This window comes from Boleophthalmus pectinirostris, unplaced genomic scaffold (assembly GCF_026225935.1).
Source record: "Boleophthalmus pectinirostris isolate CB_2022bp ecotype Guang Dong unplaced genomic scaffold, ASM2622593v1 HiC_scaffold_5, whole genome shotgun sequence".
Lineage (NCBI taxonomy): Eukaryota > Metazoa > Chordata > Actinopteri > Gobiiformes > Gobiidae > Boleophthalmus > Boleophthalmus pectinirostris.
The window spans coordinates 39,448,138-39,454,137 of record NW_026571404.1 but is presented as its reverse complement, the minus strand read 5'-3'; the positions used below and the strand labels follow the sequence as shown (position 1 = coordinate 39,454,137).

The following is a 6,000-nucleotide window of genomic DNA, read 5'->3' as shown; positions in this document are numbered from 1 at the left end:
AAAAAAAAACACGTGGCGCAGATGGACGCTCAGAACAACTTATAAGAACCATTCACGCTTCTGTCGGATGCTTGCACCACCTCGAACCAGCTGCGGTCAGCAAAGGTACGTCGGTTGCACTTTCAGCGTGTCAGCTCCTAAAACTCCGTTTATCTCAGTTTACACGCAAACGGAAACGGAGTTTTTAGAAGATTCGTTTTCAGAGGCGAATTCACTGTTTGCGTGTAAACGATGTGAACAAAGAAGGAAATGTCTAATTTTTTAAAAATACCGTGTACGTGTAAACGGGGCCTAAATGACAAAGAATAACACTACCACCTGCTTTCAGTGACTACAGAGGTGCAACTGAGTGCACCTGAGAGGTCACAAAGGGTTTGTGTAATCATGAATGCTCATTTTGTATTTGTAGCCTACTTAGTCATTTTAATAGTCGGCTTATATAGCTAATATACTGACAGCCTATGTTGCCTTCAATTAGGCTTATATAAGGCTTTTAATTTTTTTGCGGCTCCCAGGCAGGTATGGGTTTTTGTTTTTTTGGGCCACTATGGCTCTTTGAACATTTTGGGTTGCGACCCCTGCCATAGCCCTTTCACCCCTATAGCCTTGGTAGCCTTCTCACACAGAACATGCTTTGGTAATGAATTTTTATCCATTATGATTAGGTTGTAAGGACCTGGCAGGAGTGTCCAACCTTTTTCCACCAGTGAGGTACCCTTTATAAAACAAAAACACCAGAGAGCTACACATTTTACAATTATACAAAATAGGATGAGTCTTTGGGTACAGTTAGGTGCCTATAAAACATAAAGGATTCTCCATTTATTAGTGCATAAAGTTGGGCTTCAATATTATACATTTCAAATGGTAATGGATATGGAATTAACCACATTTTTGGTTATTCAGCACAATAGTATCATTCAGGAATCCTTTGGTGAGCTACTTGGAAGGAGGTGGAGAGATACTGGTAGCTCCCGAGCTACAGGTTGGAGAACCCTGTCATATGGTTTCCAAATATGATGAAGTTGATTCACCATAAATCTTTAAACTCTTGCTTCATCAGGGCAGGTGCAGGAGTCAAACAAGCACAAAGTAGTTTTACAACAACCAAATATGTTAAAGTTAGTTAGTTAGGTATTTAGTTAAACCAAGTACGGTAGCCTTTCAGGTTCAAAATTATGGTTTCTGCACATTATATACTTCATTCACCACAGTAATTTAACTTTCCAGCCTTGTTAGCGCAGTAGGCAGCGCGTCAGTCTCATAATCTGAAGGTCGTGAGTTCGATCCTCACACAGGGCATGTTTTTGTTAAGCTTTTATCCATAACTATGTAAGGGTGAACAAAGAAGATCTCCAGTCAAGACAGTCTAATCAAAGTTACGCTTGTGTTAGTCAAGCCAGTATAAAGGTGGTCTTACAACTACCAATGTATGGATTCCAAGTATGATATGGTTCAATCACTATAGCCCTTTCACCCCTATGGCCTTGGTAGCCTTCTCACACAGAGCATGGTAATGAATGTACCCATTGTGATGTAAGGGGTAAGGGCCATGGCAGGGGTGTCCAACTTTTTCCCTTCAGTGAGCTACCTTTATAAAACAAAAATGCCAGAGAGCTACACATTTTAACGGCTACAAGAAATTGAGAAGATCATAAGAAAGAGGGCAGACTTTGGGTACAGTTAGATGCCTATAAAACATAAACTACTGTCCATTTATTAGTGCACAAAGTTGAGCTTCAATATTATATACTTACATTATATACTTATATTATATACTAAACTGGTAATGGGTATGGAATTAACCACAATTTAGTTTTTCAGCACATTGGTATAATTAAATTCCTAAATCCCTTGGTGAGCTACTTTGAACAAGGTGGAGAGATACTGGTAGCTCCCGAGCTACAGGTTGGAGAACCCTGTCACATGGTTTCCAAATATGATGAAGTTGATTCACCATAAATCTTTAAACTCTTGCTTCATCAGGGCAGGAGCAAGAGTCAAACAAGCAGAAAGTAGTTTTACAACAACCAAATATGTTAAAGTTAGTTAGTTACCAAGTACGGTAGCCTTTCAGGTTCAAAATTATGGTTTCTGCATATTATATACTTCATTCACCACAGTGTTTTAACTTTTCAGCCTTGTTAGCGCAGTAGGCAGCGCGTCAGTCTCATAATCTGAAGGTCGTGAGTTCGATCCTCACACAGGGCATGTTTTGTTAAGCTTTTATCCATAATTATGTAAGGGCGAACAAAGAAGATCTCCAGTCAAGCCCGCCTAATATAACCGAAGTTATGTTTTTATTAGTCAAGCCAGTATCAAAGTTAGTCTTACTACTACCAATACATGGATTCCAAGTATGATATAATTCAATCACCACAGTCCTTTCACTTCTATGGCCTTATTAGCCTTGTTACCCATTGTGATGTAAGTGCGAACAAAGTAGATCTCCAGACAAGTCAGTCCAATGAATGTTTATAACTACAGTATATGGTAGAATTTATTCACCAAGCCATACTTTTGGAATCATCTACTCTTCAGTCTCATAATCTGAAGTTCGTGAGTTCGATCCTCACACAGGGCATGTTTTGTTAAGCTTTTATCCATAGTCAATTAAGGGCGAATAAACTAGATCTAATATAACCAAAGTTATGTTTGTGTTAGTCAAGCCAGTATAAAAGTAGTCTTACAACTACAAATGTATGGATTCCAAGTATGATATGGTTCAATCACCATAGCCCTTTCACCCCTATGGCCTTGGTAGCCTTCTCACAAAGAAGAGGTGTGGAAATGAATTTATTCATTGTGATGTAAGGGCTAACAAAGCAGATCTGCAGTCAAGCCAGTCCAATGAACATATAAAAAAAAAACCACGTGCGCAGATGGACCGCTCAGAACAACTTATAACGAACCATTCACCCTTCTGTCCGGATGCTTTGCACCACCTCGGAACCAGCTGCGGTCAGCAACAGGTAAACGTCGGTTGCACTTTCAGCGTGTCAGCTCCTAAAACTCCGTTTATCTCAGTTTACACGCAAACGGGAAACCGGAGTTTTTAGAAAGATTCGTTTTCAGAGGCGAATTCACTGTTTGCGTGTAAACGATGTGAACAAACGAAGGGAAATGTCTCAATTTTTTAAAAATACCCGTGTACGTGTAAACGGGGCCTAAATGACAAAGGAATAAACACTAACCACCTGATTTCAGTGACTACAGAGGTGCACTGAGTGCACCTGAGAGGTCACAAAAGGGGTTTGTGTAATCATGAATGCTCATTTTGTATTTGTAGCCTACTTAGTCATTTTAATAGTCGGCTTATATAGCTAATATACTGACAGCCTATGTTGCCTTCATATTAGGCTTATATAAGGCTTTTAATTTTTTGCGGCTCCAGGCAGGTATGGTTTTTGTTTTTTGGGCCACTATGGCTCTTTGAACATTTTGGGTTGCCGACCCCTGCCATAGCCCTTTCACCCCTATAGCCTTGGTAGCCTTCTCACACAGAACATGCTTTGGTAATGAATTTATCCATTATGATGTAAGGTGTAAGGACCATGGCAGGAGTGTCCAACCTTTTTCCACCAGTGAGGTACCTTTATAAAACAAAAACACCAGAGAGCTACACATTTTACAATTATAAAAAATAGGATGAGTCTTTGGGTACAGTTAGGTGCCTATAAAACATAAAGGATTCTCCATTTATTAGTGCATAAAGTTGGGCTTCAATATTATACATTTCAAATGGTAATGGATATGGAATTAACCACATTTTTGGTTATTCAGCACAATAGTATCATTCAGGAATCCTTTGGTGAGCTACTTGGAAGGAGGTGGAGAGATACTGGTAGCTCCCGAGCTACAGGTTGGAGAACCCTGTCATATGGTTTCCAAATATGATGAAGTTGATTCACCATAAATCTTTAAACTCTTGCTTCATCAGGGCAGGAGCAAGAGTCAAACAAGCAGAAAGTAGTTTTACAACAACCAAATATGTTAAAGTTAGTTAGTTACCAAGTACGGTAGCCTTTCAGGTTCAAAATTATGGTTTCTGCATATTATATACTTCATTCACCACAGTGTTTTAACTTTTCAGCCTTGTTAGCGCAGTAGGCAGCGCGTCAGTCTCATAATCTGAAGGTCGTGAGTTCGATCCTCACACAGGGCATGTTTTTGTTAAGCTTTTATCCATAGTCAATTAAGGGCGAATAAACTAGATCTAATATAACCAAAGTTATGTTTGTGTTAGTCAAGCCAGTATAAAAGTAGTCTTACAACTACAAATGTATGGATTCCAAGTATGATATGGTTCAATCACCATAGCCCTTTCACCCCTACGGCCTTGGTAGCCTTCTCACAAAGAAGAGGTGTGGAAATGAATTTATTCATTGTGATGTAAGGGCTAACAAAGCAGATCTGCAGTCAAGCCAGTCCAATGAACATATAAAAAAAAACCACGTGCGCAGATGGACCGCTCAGAACAACTTATAACGAACCATTCACGCTTCTGTCCGGATGCTTTGCACCACCTCGGAACCAGCTGCGGTCAGCAACAGGTAAACGTCGGTTGCACTTTCAGCGTGTCAGCTCCTAAAACTCCGTTTATCTCAGTTTACACGCAAACGGGAAACCGGAGTTTTTAGAAAGATTCGTTTTTAGAAAGATTCGTTTTCAGAGGCGAATTCACTGTTTGCGTGTAAACGATGTGAACAAACGAAGGGAAATGTCTCAATTTTTTAAAAATACCCGTGTACGTGTAAACGGGGCCTAAATGACAAAGGAATAAACACTAACCACCTGATTTCAGTGACTACAGAGGTGCACTGAGTGCACCTGAGAGGTCACAAAAGGGGTTTGTGTAATCATGAATGCTCATTTTGTATTTGTAGCCTACTTAGTCATTTTAATAGTCGGCTTATATAGCTAATATACTGACAGCCTATGTTGCCTTCATATTAGGCTTATATAAGGCTTTTAATTTTTTGCGGCTCCAGGCAGGTATGGTTTTTGTTTTTTTGGGCCACTATGGCTCTTCGAACATTTTGGGTTGCCAACCCCTGCCATAGCCCTTTCACCCCTATAGCCTTGGTAGCCTTCTCACACAGAACATGCTTTGGTAATGAATTTATCCATTATGATGTAAGGTGTAAGGACCATGGCAGGAGTGTCCAACCTTTTTCCACCAGTGAGGTACCTTTATAAAACAAAAACGCCAGAGAGCTACACATTTTACAATTATAAAAAAATAGGATGAGTCTTTGGGTACAGTTAGGTGCCTATAAAACATAAAGGATTCTCCATTTATTAGTGCATAAAGTTGGGCTTCAATATTATACATTTCAAATGGTAATGGATATGGAATTAACCACATTTTTGGTTATTCAGCACAATAGTATCATTCAGGAATCCTTTGGTGAGCTACTTGGAAGGAGGTGGAGAGATACTGGTAGCTCCTGAGCTACAGGTTGGAGAACCTGTCATATGGTTTCCAAATATGATGAAGTTGATTCACCATAAATCTTTAAACTCTTGCTTCATCAGGGCAGGTGCAGGAGTCAAACAAGCACAAAGTAGTTTTACAACAACCAAATATGTTAAAGTTAGTTAGTTAGGTATTTAGTTAAACCAAGTACGGTAGCCTTTCAGTTTCAAAATTATGGTTTCTGCACATTATATACTTCATTCACCACAGTAATTTAATTTTCCAGCCTTGTTAGCGCAGTAGGCAGCGCGTCAGTCTCATAATCTGAAGGTCGTGAGTTCGATCCTCACACAGGGCATGTTTTTGTTAAGCTTTTATCCATAACTATGTAAGGGCGAACAAACAAGATCTCCAGTCAAGCCCGCCTAATATAACCGAAGTTATGTTTTTATTAGTCAAGCCAGTATCAAAGTTAGTCTTACTACTACCAATACATGGATTCCAAGTATGATATAGTTCAATCACCACAGTCCTTTCACTTCTATGGCCTTATTAGCCTTGTTACCCATTGTGATGTAAGT

General features: G+C 39.5%; 1 protein-coding gene and 4 non-coding genes across 5 annotated transcripts in view; 4 read left to right on the top strand and 1 right to left on the bottom strand.

Moving 5' to 3' along the window:
* The window catches only part of atrnl1a (attractin-like 1a), a 499,802-nt gene that overhangs the window by 466,182 nt on the left and 27,620 nt on the right, over positions 1–6,000 (bottom strand). The window lies entirely within an intron of this gene.
* trnam-cau (transfer RNA methionine (anticodon CAU)) lies at positions 1,230–1,302 on the top strand. The gene has a single exon. It is a non-coding gene; the product is annotated as a tRNA-Met (tRNA).
* trnam-cau (transfer RNA methionine (anticodon CAU)) lies at positions 2,139–2,211 on the top strand. The gene has a single exon. It is a non-coding gene; the product is annotated as a tRNA-Met (tRNA).
* Positions 4,093–4,165, top strand: trnam-cau (transfer RNA methionine (anticodon CAU)). The gene has a single exon. It is a non-coding gene; the product is annotated as a tRNA-Met (tRNA).
* On the top strand, positions 5,705–5,777 carry trnam-cau (transfer RNA methionine (anticodon CAU)). Its single transcript has one exon. It is a non-coding gene; the product is annotated as a tRNA-Met (tRNA).